At 42.7% G+C, this 18626-nt stretch overlaps 1 long non-coding RNA gene across 2 annotated transcripts; it reads right to left on the bottom strand.

The window, feature by feature from the left end:
* Positions 1-575: 575 nt before the first annotated feature.
* LOC141731398 (uncharacterized) lies at positions 576-10067 on the bottom strand. Of its 2 annotated transcripts, none has more exons than XR_012583475.1 (3): positions 9932-10067; positions 9111-9282; positions 576-6055 (listed from the first exon to the last, which is right to left on the bottom strand). It is a non-coding gene; the product is annotated as an uncharacterized LOC141731398 (long non-coding RNA). The 2 variants fall into 2 exon arrangements; XR_012583474.1 differs by having other exon boundaries at positions 9836-9944.
* Positions 10068-18626: the final 8559 nt, after the last annotated feature.

Genomic DNA, 18626 nt, shown 5'->3' with positions numbered 1-18626 from the left:
GGTGTAGGCAGAGCGTGGGCGGGGACATCTCTTTTGAGGATCATCTTGGTGGTCGTTCCGGGTGCCTTCATCATGGGCAGGGGTCTCCTGATGAGTCTTCCTCCTTAAACTTTGAACTCCTATCCTATTATGGCCAATTCCCGGTGTACTTGGCTTGGTCCCCATGGCTTGGCAAGGCTCTTAGGGTCAGTTTGACATTGTTGGCTCTGAACATGCTTAGCTCGTCAATTCCCCTATCCCTATCTCTCTTTCCTGTTTGCCCTGAGGGCAAAGAGCCACGGGAGCTTACCAAACTTCAAACAGAAGAATGCACCAGGATTGCTTTCGGATTAATGAGTAACCTGGCGCACAGCATCATCAGCAATTCCTGAATGTGGATGGGGCGAACTCCCTTAAACATAACCTGAGACCACCCGCCGGTGATATGGGATATGGCTCCAGCGTTAGGGGTCGCGTCAGTAGCTAACCGTGTGTCATGGTTTGAGCCTGGCACAGAGCCAGTGCCCCCATGAAAATGCCCTCACCCTGGTGTCTGCTGTGAGATGTGACCAGGAATAAGCAAAACAGGCTTTAGCTTAAACATAAAGAACACTTTATTACCTAAACTACAGGAAAATAGGGAAAAACTATAAGGAAAAGAAAAAAATTGAAAACCTTACAAAAAAACCACTTTCCTCCTCCCCAGTACCTGACTTTCTCAATCCGATACATTCTCCCAAATCACCAACTGCCCAGCCTGGCACCACACTTTAGTATACTCAAACTTCAGTTCATGAAGAGGAAAGGAGTCCTTCTTGTTCCATAGGCTTCCCCTGGAAACACACTGAAACCTCGTGTGCTTCCCTGTCACTTCGGCACCGCCCGGAAAAAAGTCCTTTTGCCGCTTGTGACATCTTCCTTCCATGCCCAGTGCTCTCACCACTGCGCATGGCCAGAGCTGCTTTTAGGGTTGTCTTTCAAGGATGCCTTGTCTCACTCCAAAAAGGCACAGTCTCTGCTTTGGGACATCTGTCCCCCCCATATTTTTCCAACCCCCTGGGGCCGGGGGGTCCTCACGATGAACCCTCCTGGTTCTGAGCCACTGCTTCCCCCTAAGTGCAGTCTGTGTCACAGGAACAACTGAGTCCATGGCCACAAGAAAAGTCCAGCCAAAAGGCCACTCCAAATCATCTCTCCCCATTCAATCATCTCCACGTTCTTCGGGCCAGGTCCTTGTCTCATCTCATCTCTTATCTCCCTTCTTATTCAGCTTCGAGGAGGATTAGCATTTTTGCAAGGCCCCAATCATGAAAGAAAGGGGTTAAAACTTTCAGTCTCTGTCTGTCCCGGAGCTGCGGCACTCCCACACACGCTGCCGCTCCGGCCGGGCACTCTTCCCCCCCCTTCTCCTCCTGGGCCGGCTGCTATCACATTCGGTGTCGCCAGCTCTCTCTCTCCCTCCTGGGGGGGGGGGGGGGTGATGGCTGCCCGAGTGCTGACTCCCTGGGATCTTCCACCCTTCCATCCTCGAGGGCCTCCTCACCCCCCATCTCTGTCCAGGCCCCGGGCCTACCACGTGGCTGCCCCTCCCCCGCCCAGCAGCAGCGGCTGGACAGGGGAGGGAGATCTGACCTCTTCGCTTCGACGTCCCAAGAGAGCCTGCCAGGGGCAGACCTCTGCTTTTTAACCCCTGTGTATTCTCGGAGGTGTGTCCAAACCCCACTGGCTACACCAGGTGCCAGTATCAAACTCTCGAACATCCATTGGTTTGACCACAGCATCCCAGAATTCCCACTTCTTCCTGGTCAAACCACCACACCGTGGAATGGGATAGGGCTGTTTAGGATTGATTTTCAGTTTGTGGCGCTGCCTAAGCATTTTGATCAATAATGCCCTATAGGTACCACTGAAAACAAGATTACGTTTTTGTGCATTAGCAAAATGCTGATTGGAAAGGCAGTTTGGGGCTTCATTTACATGGCGTTTTCAGCAGAAGGCATCCATAACTTCATGCTCCACCATATTTTCATACTGGCATCTTCCAGTTGCACCTTACTGCACACACAGCTGATACTGAGCCTTTCATACAGATTTAGATGTCATACGTACACCCTGCTCAAAAGTTACTCAAGCAAATCCACCAGAGGAGTTTACTTGCCCACAAAATGGAAGCCCACTGCCAGGACATCATTCACAGGTTGTGTCCAGACTGTTGCTCTGCAGGCATGGATTGTTCTGAGGGTGGAGAAGATGCCTTTTGATTACAAATCACAATCATGATTCATTTTGAGATTTATATGTACCAGCTGCTTCCTGCAGGTAAGATCGTTACTGCTATGACATGGATCCTCAGAAGAGTGGAAATTTGGTATTTCTCCAGGTCAGGATGCTTCCCACTCTTCTGTATCCCTCTGTGTGAATCAACACATACAAGTAACCAAGGGTAACCATCAAACCACAGCTGAAATGCAAAGAGTGGGTTTATTTCATTACCTTGCTAATAACACCTTGTGGAACACACATGGGGACACAGGCTCTGTTTGGGTTAGTTCACTCTAGCAGACAATTGGAGGGGTGCTTACTGCCTGCCTCTCAAAAACAAAAGGGTTTGCATGTTTTTGACAGAGGATAAGCAACTTTAAGCATGATAAATGGAGTTTTCTCGCACCAACATTTCTTGCATTCCCAGCTGCAAAATCACTTTGATCAGAACCATTCTCTCCTCCTCATCAAACTTTTCAGTTTTTACCCTTTCCTCCCAACACACTCTCTGTAACCTCCTCCAGCAACGTGAACTATGAAGCTGGATAAAGTTAACTGAAGTCACACTTTATATGGAATAGTGTTTATCCAGCGTGATTGCAAGATGACTGACTGAAAAAATAGGTTTTTTAAGACTTCTAAATCTATCAAAAATGTTTGCTGTATGCTGAATCAATGTTCAGACTAGAAGTAACTTATATGTTTTTAGCAGATGGAGTAATTAACAAGTGTAATATATTACCATAATAATTGCTGCATCAGTTCAGAGCCTGGAAATTAAGAAATTACTTCTAGAAAAAATGTTCAGTGTAATACACAGCCTCCATGGAGTTTTGCTGTCAGATTCTTGAACCAAGTATAATATATATAAAACACCGGACTAATTAATCTTCATATTCTTTCTAGATTTAAAATTCAAGAACGAGCCTCCTGGAAGAAAATGTTTTGATCAAAATTCCTTGATTTAAAGTATTTAGAATCAATTTGCTTTTCTATTTCTACTAGTTAGCCAGCTGGGCTTCAACAACAGATTGAGAGAGGTTTTCATGTAACTGGCTTGTGTACTGTAGCTCTTCTAAAAAAAGAGGAAAACATTTTAAAATAATTTACCTTTTGTGCCAGAGGGTTACAGTGACAGTAAATACGCATTTTTCCAAAGTTCACAAATAAAGCCCCTCAATTTAACATGCTATCCAAAACTGCAGGCATTAGTAATATGCCATAGGGACCCCTAGGGGCATCTTCTTCAAGCTAAAAAAGAAGCTGCCACTTTGAAAATCTGGCAAATTTGTGTGGTGAGATGCTTCAAAGAGCATACTGGTTAACAGGGATATTAAAATCATTCATGGCTGCTGAGTAATTCTTCATGTCTCTGATCACTGCTGCTTGTGATAAATGCATACGATTCGTGCTAACCAAGTTGTAACTATATCAATATAAAATAAAGGAAAAGTATATGTGATTAGTGTTACAAAGCAGGTGGGCCCCTTTGCAGATGTGACATATGAAAGGACACAGGATGTAGTATTGAGATAAGCAAGATCCCAAAATAGAATTGGTCTTGGAATGAACAAAGTTGGGATGATTCCAGGTATATGCTTGATTATATTTAACATACTTGATTGTATTCATTTATATAAAGAATTGCTGCTCAATTAAAATTGCTGCTAAATTCAATTTTGTTGTTTATTAAATTAGACATATAGAACTTCATAGCACTGCCATTGCAGGCTTGTACAGACACTGTTGCAGCACTTTGTGATTCACAAGTTTTCCTCCAGCCACACCAGCCAGGGACCCAGCATCTCTAAAATCAAAGCCAAAAGGGTTGTACACAAGCTGGCAGAGCAGGAGAGGTCCCAGCCACCAGCAGGCTTAGAGGGCCCTGCAGGGCATCCTAGGCAGCAGACAGAGGGACAGGAACAACTGGAATGCCTGAAAATCACATTTAATAATGGAAAATAAAAGGTGCACCGACAATCAATGTGCAACAAAACATAATCTGTATACTGTGTAGAGCTGCTCCAGAAGACCTCGAAATGAGGCAAACACAACCTTACATAGACATTATCTGAGGGCAGGGAACCAATGAACAGAGACCATCCGAAACAATACCTTATATGGAGCACAAGATTACCCAATCGCAGGGCAGGGTTCAGAACATAACTTTATATGGAATGACTTAATCTACATAACTGTTCCCATCATTCCTCTCTTCTCTCCCTAAGTTAACTAGATGTTTCCTGTCTTAGCTTCTTGCCTCCCAGGGCCTAATATTCTTTCCTTCTGTGGCTCACCTACAGCCCATCTTTTCCAGGGTGGAGTGCCACATCTCTCCCTTTTAGTTTTTCTTTAAAAAAATTTTAAAAGATCTGAAGGTCTTCTATAGTAGCTTTTGTCAAACAACTTAAATTTAACAAGACTAGCATAAATAACTCTTTTAACAAAAACAAATCTTGGTATAATTATTGTCAAGTAAATCAAATTTTTAACAGGTAACCTAACATAAATGCAATCACTACTATAACCTATGGTAACAATTCTATTTTAATCAACAAGAACAGTTGCCTTAGTCAACCTTTACCTTTTAAACTGTTTTACTGGATAATGTGTCATATTTGTAAAAGTATTGGTGAAAATCCACAACAGGGAAACTGGTATTAATGATGAGAAGTATTTTTATAGCTACTGCCAATTGTAAACTGCTGATATTTTTGAGTTAAGAATGAAATGTGGTAATTATTCAATGGGTTAAAATAATAATTTGGTTTTGGAAAGTGATTAAGGTTAAAATCTTAGGGAGTATATACAACTAATTAACAATTATATCCAACATTAAATTAAAAGATAAATAAAATCATTAAGTTGTATTAAGAAGACAGACAAGAACTACACCACTACAACAGAAATACTGAATAAAATAAACATTTGGAGGGAAATGAAAACCACAATTTTCATACAAGAAATTGTATAAAAATGTGTTTAAGTAATTGCTTTACAAATGCTGAAAACAATTGATTAAATAATTGCAAGGTTTGATAACACTATAGGATAAACTTAACTACTTTAAAGTATGTTAAGTAAATCTATGGACTCTAACTGTAAAATGAGAAATAAGAACTAGAACTACTTTGCTAGCTTGTTACTAAAGTTATACTAAGTGATAACTAAGATAAAACAGAAGGTATAACTGTTGCACTTTGTGTAATCAAAATCATATAAAAATTGATAAGCGCAGTGTATAAAATGAACTATTTACATTTCTTAAATTGAAAACTGGACAAAACAACTATTCAATTTGTTGAAACATACACAATTATCTATATTTAAATCAAAATTTAAACACTATAAATAAAATACTATCAAATTTATACAGCTCAATTAAATCACTCAAAGCTTAAAATATGAAGACACTTCCTCTACCTGACACTTGTAATAAAACTTTTTGGTTGTTAAGCTAATCTAAAAATCTAATTATTTTATTGAGACAATAATTGTATTCTTCAATATAGAGCGGTGTTGATGTCGCTGATGCCAGGATGTTATTGGCTGAAGTTGGTAAATTATAAAGACTGAAAAGATATAGTTGCCGCTAGGTATTGCCTAGTAATATCTGAAGAGCTTCAGGTGGTGGATTTATGAAGCTGATAGACAGAATGGTGATGTTGTCTTGCTAATTTTCTTTTTCACATGATGGTGTCAGTGCTTGGATCTCAGTCTTGGCTTTGTTGCTGCCCATGTTGGTGACGCCATTTTGTAGGATGGTGTTCTTGTTAAGATGGCAGTTTAGGAGGATGTAAGAGAATGGCCGTTTCTGGAAGAGGAGGAGGGAGGAAGAGGTGGAGTGGCAGGAAGGGGAGAGTCTGGTGGGTCCAGGTGGTGTGACCATTACCATCCTGGACCGACAGAGAAGAAGGAGTAGGAGGACACAAGATAGCAGAAGGACGGTAGCTCATTCGCACCTCGTGGTGGGTTCCATCTCGTGTCTTACTCATAGGGACCAAGGGACAAAGAGTAGGGGACAGCGCTGTCTCAGTTTGGATAGAGGTGGGAGTGGCTAAGATCATGTGGAAGGAAAGGGCATGTGAGGTGTCGTGGAGTCTCTTTTTGTAAAGTTTTGTTCCCACTGAGTCCCAGAGATCAACGTAAAGTTGTTAGTAGCCGAGGAACTGGGGAAATTACAGAAGACGCACTTCAAAATCGCTTTTAGTGCACATTTCCGGACTTCCTTCCTATGATTAGCCAAAAGTAATTTTAACCATCCATATATATATCCCTCTGCTGGTTAGACATGCTCAAAAACATTTCACTCCCTCCGATTCAGCAATGGGCCAATGTTCCCCCCATCCCTCCAGCTCATCTGCAGTCCGTCACAGGAATCCTCACCTCTTTGGTTGAGGCAAGCTCGACTTCCTGTCACCTCTAGTCCACCATAGTCTAACACCTCTGGAGGGACAACCTACTGATGATCCAATCCTGACAATACCCTGAATATCAGTGTCCCTGTTCGGGCGCCACTTGTTGCATTGCATCTGACGAATGCAGCTTTTGAACCGGACTAGCCAGGAGTTGTGTGGCAAAAAAAAAAGCGACAGAAATAACTGGAGTGCCTGAATATCAAAGTTTAATAATGGAAAATAAAAGGTACACTGTGAAGGTGTTCACAGGGGTTTTTGGATGAGGGAAGAGATGAAGGATCTGACTCCATGTTTCAAAAGCCTTGATTTATTATTTTATGATATATATATTACATTAAAACTATATTAAAAGAATAGAAGAAAAGGTTTCATCAGAAGGCTAGCTAAGCTAAGAATAGAAACGAATGATAACAAAGGCAGTTGTCTCAGATTCTCTGTCTGAGCCAGCTGGGCTGTGATTTGCCATTAACTACAAACATCCAAGATGGGCCAATCACAGATCCACCTGTTGCATTCCACAGCAGCAGATAATCATTGTTTACATTTTGTTCCTGAGGCCTCTCAGCTTCTCAGGAGGAAAAAATCCTAAGGAAAGGATTTTCATGAAAAGATGTCTGCGACAGTGCACTAACAGTCAATGTGCACAAAACATAATCCATACATTGTGTAGAGCTGCTCCAGAAGACCTTGAAATGAGGCAAACACAACCTTATATAGATATTATCTGAGGACAGGGAACCAGTGAACAGAGAGAATCAGAAACAATAACTTATATGGAACACAAGATTACCTAATCAGAATGTAAGAAAGTGACCTCCACCACTGGATGGCAAGGAAGGAGTTGACTTACAAGGCTCTAGGAAGGGCTAGAGATATAAAAAGCGGAGCATCCATTTTGAAGATGAGCCATGTGGCTGGTAGTCATGGGAGAGGACTCCCAGTGCTGTAATTTTTCCTTATTTGGTCTTTTTGTTGTATTTTTTATTTGTATTTTTAAAATTTTCAAAAGTGAGCAGTTGTTTCTCACAAGGGGCAGGCAGCAACACCTGTAAATCTGAGCGTGAGACAGCTGGGCTGTGCATTGAACAAAAGACTTTGGTACTCCATTGGCTGCTTCTCCATGAAGCCAGTGTCCATAAAGGAGACAGAGGTGTCCTGCAACTTTATTCAAATAAAGGGAGAGAGGCCTTGGGCGCTTTCTCACTTGAGGTCTTGGAGGGCACAGCCTCCTTTTATCCTAAACTCCCAGCGCCTTCTTCCTTTCCCTATTGGCCGAGGTATTAGGAAGATACAACCTTCTTGAACCATCTACCATATATGCCTCCTTGAATCTGTCATTTTTCCCCAAAATTCAGAAACTCAAGCTTGTGCAGACCCACTTGACTGTTTCAGGAGTCAGGCTGTCTGGGCTTTGCAACAGTCCTGCTGCTTGAAGTTGGTAGAGACATTAAGACCCTTTTCAAAGCCGTTAACACCCATGCCTTCACCCTCAGAATTGTTGGTAAAGACAGCACACATCTGCCCCAGCAGGGTTGTCCTCAAGGGCAGCACTGAACCCTGGATGGAGCTGCCTGGGAGTTTCCAGGGCAGCCAAGCCTTGCCACAACTGGGATGGAGTCTCTCACAACCCTTCAGCCTCCATTCCATAAGCTTTAGCCTTGGATAAGCAACTTGCTTTAAGCTGTGTAGGCTACAAAGATCTACAGGTAATATCTGTGCAGCCATGCTTGCTTGTGCACTGCTGGAAGGGTCTGGATACTGCAGGAAGGAATGGGTTGTAATGACTGCTGGAAAACAGTCCAAAACTGCATTCTTCTTTGCTGCTAAGACATAGTCTTACTTTGGCAACAGCTGAACTCTCCAAAAATAAAAATAAACATTTAAAAAAACCCCAAAACTACCCAAAGAGGGAAGCAAGACCTCACTCTTGACTGCATCATTACTTTTCGAGCCTTTCCCTAAAGCCAGAGGAAATAAGATCCTGTGGAGATACCCTCTGGCCATGCTGCCCGCCGAGCTGCATCTCTCAACCTGGGACTGCTCTGAAAGATGTTGCAAAGGGATTCCTCAAAAATGCATTCAGTCTTCTGAATAAAAGCACAGATGCTGTTTATGCTGTTCTTTAGCGTCGTGGTGCACTACATTTTTAAAAAATTATTTGAATCAAAGCTCTCATTCTTTAATTAAACTTCATTTAGTTGCCATCTGCCTGGGATCAAAATGGCTTCATGTTTTGCAGCTCTTAATGAGGATTGTCATTGGATTTGTAAATACATAAACACCATCCCCAGCCCCCTCCGAAATACCAAAGAGTTTGAAAGGTGATAAATCAGAAACACAGCTCAAGCGTTAGGAGCTGTATCTTCACTCATCTAATTGTAATTGCCAGGAAAATTAACCCACAAACACCAGAGGTCTATGTCATAAAAGGAGGCAGAAGAGTACTCTCACCTGTGTTCAGCTGTCTCGATGGTTGTTGTTTCTGTGGTCAGTAACACCTGGAAAGGTCCACGCCACTTCACCACCAGGGGTGCTTCATTCTACTCCTTAACTAGGACTAAATCCCTGGTTCGATGCTATGAACAGCAAAGTCCAGAGGCAGCATCTGTGCTAGCTGGGCTTCCTGTCAATGAGATTTCACAAGAGACAGGATGCTGGCCACATATTGTTTTAAATACACATCACTTATTTCCACACACCCCCCCTCCCCTGCACCATGTTGAGAATTAAAGAGGTAAGGAATTACAAACATCAATTGAAAGGGAGATAATTGAATATCTTCTCTGAGTGGCCCTTATTCTTGCCAAAGCTAATGGCAAAAGCCACCCCCATGGCATCTTCGTTTCTATCACTAGCTTCTGAAGATGTTTCTTTATTTCTCCATTAATCTGTTCTAATTGCCCTGAATTCTCAGGGTGCCACGGCTATGGAGATCCCACTGAAGTCTCAAAGCAGCCATAATCCCTTGAAGGCTCCCCCTATAAAATGAGTTCCCCTGTCCAAGACCACTGCCTTCGCAATCCCGAATTCAGAAATCATTTGTTAATTGATCAAAAAGTTACTGAAGTCACTGGACACTCCCCTGGCCCCCCTGCCAGCCGGCACATAACTACCACTATCTAAGCCCTCTTGCCTGGAGCATCTCAGCAAAATACACCATCCCCGAGAGGACATACAGCCCAAGGTCATTTCCCCTGCCTTGCAGTCTCCTCTGCAGGCTGGCGTTGTTGGCATCCCTCAACAGCTCATTTTGCTAAAACAAAAACACTCACAGTAGTCCTGGAGAGTCCCAACGACTCCTCCCATTGAGCTATATCAATATTTGCAGTCTCAAAGTTCTCGGCATCTACTGTTTACTCTGCTTTGTAAATCAATTCTCCCCACTTTCTCCTGCTCTACCACCTTTAATTATCTCTGACTCCTGTGGTGGAAAAGACAACACCACCACTTCCCCCTCCCCCTGGCAACAGCGGAGCCACAGGAAGCAAAGGGAGGATCCCAGGGAGGATCACTCTGGCATAAGTGCTGCTATTTGAACATTTCCATTGACCAGCTGATTACCCACTGTCTCTTCTGAGCACTCTGCCTGATGTCACTTAACAGCTCTTACTTCTGCCCCTTATGGGAAATTCACCACCTCTAACAAGTCACTGATTGAGGTCTCATGAGCAGAGTTTTCCCTGCAAGTTAAACCTCTTTCCTCCCACTTTCCAAACTCACGTACTACTCCACATGCACTCATAAGACCTCTAGGCACACCATTTTTCAGTAAAAAGACAAAAAAAGTTAGACAAAAATGAAACTCACTAATTTGCAGGATACTTTAACTAATATTTGATCTCTCACCAAGCCACTCGAACTGAAAACACAAATTACAAACATAAACAAACTGAAAATGCAAACACTTATGGTTTTAAATTTCATTAGTTTTCACACAGCTCCATCTCATGGATTGGTAGGTTCCTATTAAAAAAAAAAAAAAAAGTGAAAATTTGGCCTACTAGACAGATTATTAAAAAGGAAAAAACCTCTTGTGGCTTACACAAAGTGACAGAGTCCCCCTGAAGAAATGGTTATCACATTTATGTGAGATTTTGCTGCTTGCAGTTTCTCTGCTTTCAAACAGTTTTTCTTATCTTTAATGCAGGGATGTTTGACATTCCTAGAAAAGATAAAAGAAACAAACTCCCTGGCAGAATATGCCTGAGTGAAACAGTTAATTGCAATAACTTATTCAGGTGGAGTTTTACTTTTTATTCTATGAAGTGCTTGTTGCCATCACTTCTGTTGCTTCCCACAGGTCTTCAGTGAGGTTTCCTGTAGGGATCATTATCTTATCAGAGTGACCCCGAGAAAAGCTGGAAAGTCTCTGTTCCCAGTGCCTGAAGAAGGAGTCAGAGCTCTTCATTTCTTGGTCTCAAGGTTGTTTATTGTTCCTTATCTATAAAAAATTTTCTCCTGCCCTGCCCAGGTCCATCCAGCAGGACAGTTCCAGGCACTCTGCCTGCCCCCAGGGCAGTGTTGTGTCTTTATACTAAAAACTACGTGTACAATGTTTACAATTACTTTCTAATACCTATCACCTATGTTAGACAGTGAGCTTCTACTCTAAACCAATCTGTAAGTGCCACCATCACAGCAGAAGATGGAGGCCAAGAAGAAGAAGGAGAAAGGCTGGACACACCCAGTTCCCTCCATCTTGCCCCCTGAACCCCCATACCAAAAACCCCAAAATCTACTTTTCCACCTGGTGATAACTTCACTATTATTCTACCTAAGCTGTTGTGGCTTGCTGATCTTCATACAGGGTTGGTAATTTGCTCCACGGGTCATAATCAAACCCACAGGGGCATTTGGGGCTCTGTGCCAGGGTCTCTGAGCCCCCTGGCAGGGTCCTGGCTGCTCAGGATGTTGCCCGATAGATAAAGGACACAAAACTCGGATAAGTTTTGTGCGGTGCTTTATTCAAGGGCCCGGGAGCCTGCGGACTAACGTCCCAAATCAGAGCCCCAATTTCACGTACAGGTGCTTCCCTTTTATATACATGCAATTCACAACAAAGTCTCCAAGAAACAGTGCCCCTTGCCAAGCGACAGACCCTTGTAATACATTCCTTAGTTCACAAACAAAATAATAAATCTTCTGCTTGTCTTATTGTATGCTGCCTCCAAACAGGTTAGCATTCTTACTTTCCTACACTGGTTTAAATGTTTATTAAGTTTCTAAGACTACCTGCTAAGTTACACACAGAACTCAACACATACTATCAATGGCTACAAAACTGTTTTTAACAAACCAATTCACACACAACTCATAGCTAAACTGTAATTAAACATTTCGCTAAATTTCATTTCTTTTTCCAACAAGGACAGCCAGAGGGATGCACTGGGTCCTGACAGTTTCCTCTTGAAAGGAATGAGGGACTTGTCTTTAGAAACAAACTGTGGGTCTGCTGAGAAATAAAACTGGATAATGAGAGATGAAAGAAACAATGGGAAGAACCATAAATACCATTAGGAATTCCACTGAGTGACACAAGGAAAAGACAAAGACATTAGAAGAGGGTCTTAGGTGTTTCCAGAGGTCTGTACCTCAGGCAATGGGGATAGAGAGAGGGACATGTGGCCAGGAAATTAGGAGAAAAATGAAGCTGCATCCTCTAAAAATTTTGAGATATCCTATGGTGGAAATATACCAGATGAGACCCCAAATTTTCAGATGATTAATGTTGTTAATTTACAAATTAATCCACAAACACTAGAGGTTTGTGTCCAAAAAGGAGACAGAAGAGTCCTGTGACTTTATTCAAATGAAGGGAGAGGACATGGGGCATTTCCCCTGGGGTCTCTCAAATTTTTGGAGGATGCAGCCTCCTTTGTATCCTAATTTCCTGAGCATGTCCCTCTCTCTTTCCCTATTGCCTGAGGTACTTGAGAGGTACAGACTTCCTGAAACACCTAAGACCCCCTTCTAATGTAAACCCCCCCACTTTGTCTTTTCCTCCTGTCACTCAGTGGAATTCCTTATGGTATTTATGGTTTTTCCCATTGTTTCTTTCATCTCTCAGTATCCAGTTTTATTTATCAGCAGACCTACACTTTCTTTATGAAGGCAAATCTCTCCATTTATCAATCAGTGGAATCCCTCCCATTGTTTCTTTTCTCTCTCAGTATCTGGCTTTATTTACCAGCAGACCCAGTTTGTTTCTAACAAGTCCCTCATTCCTTCCATCATGGAGTGGCTCCAATTCAGCAATTCCCATAATCACATCATACACAAAACCCATGTGTAGAAACACTCTACCACTTCAGGATCAAGATTAGGGAGGCTGTGAGAATTAAAGCTGAGGGAGACCAGTAATGAAGTGCAATCTGACTTTTTTTCAAAGTAGGTCAGTATTTCTGGGTCACAATGTTACTGTTAAGCTTTGATTCATTCTTTCAACTTCCCTGCTCCACTTAGGTCTCCATAGAGTGTGCAAGTCTCACTTCACCCCTACTGTTTTATTTGGCCTTTGCTCTATTTCAGCAATGAAGTGTGAACCTCTGTCTGATGACATCCCCACTGCTAGTCCAGACCTCAGGATAATTTCTTTGAACAAAATCTTTACCACCTTGCCAGCTTTGTTGGTGCGACAAGGAAAAGCTTCTCTCCATCCTGAAAAAGCATCTGCTGGTACCCATTTTGTGCAGAAACCTCTACAAAGTCTATTTGCCAATAGTCTCCAGCTCAATTTCCTTTCTGGACACAGTCCCAAGTGCAGGGTGCCCAATCTAATGTGCCTTCTTTAAACAGGTTGGACACTTTATAACAATGCTTTCATAGTGCCAGTCATTCATATGCTCAAAACTTGAGGTTTCAATACTTCTACCATAGAGTCTATTCCCCAGTGAGCAACCTTCTGTTGTTTCTCCACCATTTTCTTCATGTGTTGGGGAATTATTATGTGTTTGCTGGGTGTAATTCACCATCCTTCAGTACTCTTTTCAGCATCTAACAATTTTGCCAATTTCTCATCCTCAGCCTGGTAATCAGCAGCCTCCTTGTCCAAATCCTGGTAATTCTTAGGTGAGAAAACAGGACGTCCCCACTGGCAGCCTCCTTGGCTGGTTTGTCTGCCAGGGCATTTCCAATATTTACTGGGATCTCTCTGAATTGATGAGCTTTACAATGCATTACTGCCTCCTTTTGAGGTACCTGCCCCCCTTCTAACAACCTCTGTATTATTTTTCTATGTTTCACAGGTAATCCCTGAGAAGTTCATAGCTCCCTCTCTTTCCACGAGTTCATGTAGACCTCTCCAAAAGTAAATTTCGAAGCAGTCCGTATAATTACAGTCTGATCCTGTGAGAGAAGTAATGCTCTTGTCAAATGCAATCAGTTCTGCTCTCTGGGCTGACATGTTGGGGTAACAGAGCCTTGGCCTCTGTTACCTTGTGCTGAGTTACCACCACATTCTCATCTTTTCAGATTCCATTTTTCACACAGCTGGCCCATGAAGCTTCTTCTTCCATGAAGAGTTCCCAATTGTATGGAAAATCACGCTTTGAAAACCCAGTGTTCATTAAGGAGACAAGGAGACGGACAAGTCCTGCTACTTTATTTGAATAAAGGGAGAGAGGCCACCGAGGCACACACCCACTGGATTCTCTCTCTCGGGTTTCTGGCACACACCCTCCTTTTATCCCAAACTCCTGGCTGCATGTTGCCTTCTTCCTTTCCCCATTGGCCAACACACTAGGAAGGTACAGCCTTCCCAAACTGCTTACCACATGTCCCCCCTTTGAGCCTGATTTTACCCCAAAGTTCAGAACCTCAAGTTTGTGCAGACCCACCTGATTGTTTCAGGAGTGAGGCTGTCTGGGGTCTGCCACAAACCTGCTGCTTGAAGTTCGTAGAGACATTAAGACATTTCAAAGCCATTAACACCCATAGAATTGTTTGTAAAGAGGTTAGCACACATCTTCCCTATCAACCCCTCCTCTTAGTATTTCTCAATTTTTCTTTACAAACCCTAGAAATTATTAACTTAAACTTTTTTAACAACCTGACATGGTATAAAGATTAACATTTCTAACATCCCTCCCAACTTTTCTGCATCAGGCCCCTGCAAGAGATGGGGCAAGTAAATACAGAGAAACAAAAAACAGTAAATGCAGTGAATAAAGACATTAACAGCTCATATCAGCCCACTAATCACTAGAGCTCCTTATAGATGATCCATGGCTACTGATAGCCAAGGACTCCCATCCTTTTCCTCCTGCTGAGAAGTCAAGATCTCTGGGGTTTTAGAGACCTTGACTCAAATATGATGGGCCCACCCCTGTTCAGCTCTCCTGACTGCTGTTCCTGCTGTCCTGGTTGGATGTTATCAACAGCAAGGTCCAAAGGCAGCATCTGTGCTAACTGGGCTTTCTGTCAATGAGATTTCAAGAGACACAGTGTCCTGGACATGTGCTAGTATACATCTTCCCTCTCCCTGACTCATTGAAAATTAATTCCAAGGGGAATGATTTCCTCAGTGGCTCTCATTTTTGCCCCAGCTAATGGCAAAAGCCATGCCCATGGCTTAGTTTCTGTCACCAGCTTCAAAGGTGTTTCTTTATTTGTCCATTCATCCTTTCTACTTGACCTGAATTCTCGGGGTGCCAGGGGGTATGGGGGTCCCACTGAAGTCTCAAAGCAGCCATAATTCCTTGAAGGGTCCCCCTGTAAAATCCAGCTCAGTCCATTGCCCCCACAATCTCGTCCCCTGGAATTACTTGTTCCAAAAAATACTTTAATAACCGACACAGTAGTTGCTGAAGTCACCAGAAACGCCTCTGGTCACCCTGCCAGCTGGCATACTGTTATGAGTGGAAAAGTTACCTATTTTTTAAAGGCTACAGAGTTCACAGGTTGAGCCAGCTGCTGCCAAGGTGGAGTTCTAACTGTTGGTTCTTGTAATCACCTGTTGTTAATAGTTTTGCATTAACTACCTGTTGCTGATGGTTGGGAATTTCCCTTTTTGTCGATTATCCCCCTGCTGCTTCCTGGAGGATGGCACCCGGATGGTGAAGAGGAGGGGACATTGGGGTTGGCATGCAAATGAAGAAACCCCTCACCAAACCTAGAAAAACCCCTAAAAACAATGAGCCAACACGGAATTGAGGGATCAAAGTGATGTCTAGATGTGAGGAACAAAATCCAGTGTCCACTAAGACCCTTTTTACCCCCACCATAACCTAAAAGATGTCGGCTGGAAAGAGGATCTCAAATGTCAAACCAAAAAATGGGGAATCTCCTGATGCTCTGGTGAGGATGGGAGCCCCAGCTCTGCCCACAGACCAGCAGACACAGCTGCATTTTCCTCCTTCTCTGTGCCACACCTGGGAGCAGCGGCGGTGTGTGTGTCACCCATCAGTTCTTCCCACCCGAACTAATTTTTAATAAAAGCATTAAAAGGAGAAAGATCTCCTGCCCTGTTTATTTCAATACCACTACCAGAAGATATTTAAGCCCTGTTGTCCGGGGCATCTCAGCAGAATACAGCTTGCATCCTTGCACACATAGCCCAAGGTCACTCCCCCGCCTTGCACTCCCCTTTGCAGTCTGGCTATCAGCTTCAGCTGGGCAGCTCTCCACAGCTTGTTTTGCTAAAACAAAAAGACCCAAGGTAGTACATGTTGAGGAAGGTCTCTGCCAATCTTCATTGACTCCCTCCGTGGATTTGTTTTAACATTTGCAGGGTCAGAGCTCCTGGCAACCCACTGGTTACTGTCCTTTATATAAATTCTCCCCTCTTGCTTCTGCCCCACCACTTTTCATTATCTCCAACACCTCTGGTGGAAAAGACAGCACCACTTCCCCCTCCCCTGTCCCCCCAGCAATGGCTGGGGAGCAAAGGGAGGATCCCAGAGACCTCTGGCAAAAGTGCTGCTTTTTGAACATCTCCATTGGGCAGCTAATCACCTAGAGAGCCCAGACAGCCTGAATCCTGAAACAGACAAGTGGGTCTGCACAAGCTTGAGTTTCTGAATTTTCAGCTAAAATGACAGGTCCAATGGGGGGATATGGGGTAGTCAGTTTGGGAAGGATGTACCTTCCTTGTACCTCAGCCAAAGGGGAAAGGAAGAGAGCAACATGCAGGCAGGAGTTCAGGATAAAAGGAGGCTGTGTCCTCCAAACCCTCCAGAGAGAAAACCCTGCAGGCCAAGTGACCTCTCTCCCTTAATTTGAATAAAATTGCAGAACTCCTTTGTCAGGAAAATTAATCCACGAGCACCAGAGGTTTATGTCCAAAAAGGAGACAGAGGAGTCCTGTAACTTTATTCTAGTAAAGGGAGAGGTCATGGGGCATTTCCCCGTGGCATAGCTCAAAATTTTTAGATGATGCAGCCTCATTTTTCTCCTAATTTCCTGGCTGCATTTCCCTCTCTCTTTCTCCATTGCCTGAGGTACCTGAGAGGTAGAGTTCCTGAAATGCCCAATACCCCCTTCTAGTGAATACCCCTCTTGTTTTTCTTTTTCCTTGTTTTTCCTTGTGTCCCTGTTCTTTTTCTCTAAATCCAAAGATGTAGCACAGTCTTGAGGCAGTAACAGTCCGTGTCAATTACAGGAATTCCTATGGAATTTATGGTTCTCCCCATTGCTTCTTTCACCTCTCCACTTTTGGCCTTATCTACCATCAGGCCCGCAGAGTGTTTGTAAAAACACCTCCCTCTCATTGCTTTCACCTTTACAGACACTGGCTTTTCATAGCCTGATTTTCTGCACACCTGCAGCTGGGAGAAAGTCTGTCACCCCCTCTCAGCCCCTTTTGAATGTTTTTTTATTCTTTTAACACCATGCATATATTTGTTCTGCAACTCAGGATTATTCTGCAAATCAAAAAAATGAATCAACATACACCTCCATTCCACTCCTTCTACAAAACAGCATTAGGTGCAAAATGGTCAGTCCCATTAACACGCCCCTTTTTGTGATAATTTAACTCATACATGAGCCACCAAGGATGATAATATTAAACAAGTTGTTTTCATGTCAGGGGATCACATACGCATCCCCCACCCCACACCTTTTCCAGTTCCTTAAAACACAACTCAAGGGGAGATTTGAGGAGTTCCTTCTCCCAGGAGCTATGAAGACAGTCCCACACCACATTTACCACCTTACGAAAAAAGCTTTCTACACCTTTAAAATATTTTTAAAAGCTCTTACATTTTTTTTAAAATAACCTTTTACAACCTTTTAGTAACTTTTTACAACCTTTCCCAAGACTGAAATTGTGATATGGGCATTCCTGTGTTAGCTAGTGCATGATATTACACAAGCCAGCACAGTTACAAAAACCTCTGAGCCCTGCAGTGCTTCTGTTAACCACTTACAGTTTTCCAATGAGCTGGGGACTTGTACTCCCTTAAAATACACTTTTCTAATTAGCTGTGGACTTGAAAACTTTTGGTACACACTTATATAGTTTTACAATAATTTTTAATAGAAAATAACAAATTATATCATTACTTTTATAACCCAATTGTATTATAGTATAGAGCTCAATTTCTGGAGGGATTCTCTGCTGCAGCTTATGGTTAGATATAATTTTATACCCTCAATAATGCCTTAATAAAACCCAGAGGTTTTGCCTTGAATTCATTGGATTATAGGATCAAAGGATTTCCCTGAAAAAGCTTTTGATGCACACCAGAGTCCTCCATCCTGTAAATCCATGGAGCATCAAAAGCATTGTCCCATCTGGAGTCACAAGTAAATTGTTGTCAAAATCATCAGGATAAATCAAAAATCAATCAGGATAAATAAGACTCTCTAACACTTTCTTTTCAGTGTTAGGGAGTAAGGCATTACTTTATTCTTGGCCCAGAGGTGTGTGTGTGGCTGACAAAGTTCCAGCCTCCACACAGATGCTGATATGAGTCCTTTTCATTTATTTTTTATATTTTTAGCAAACAAAGATATTAATATTCCTAG

The sequence above is a fragment of the Zonotrichia albicollis genome, chromosome 22, assembly GCF_047830755.1.
Source record: "Zonotrichia albicollis isolate bZonAlb1 chromosome 22, bZonAlb1.hap1, whole genome shotgun sequence".
Lineage (NCBI taxonomy): Eukaryota > Metazoa > Chordata > Aves > Passeriformes > Passerellidae > Zonotrichia > Zonotrichia albicollis.
Note: the sequence above shows the minus strand (reverse complement) of the source record. Positions and strands in the feature narration are given on the sequence as shown.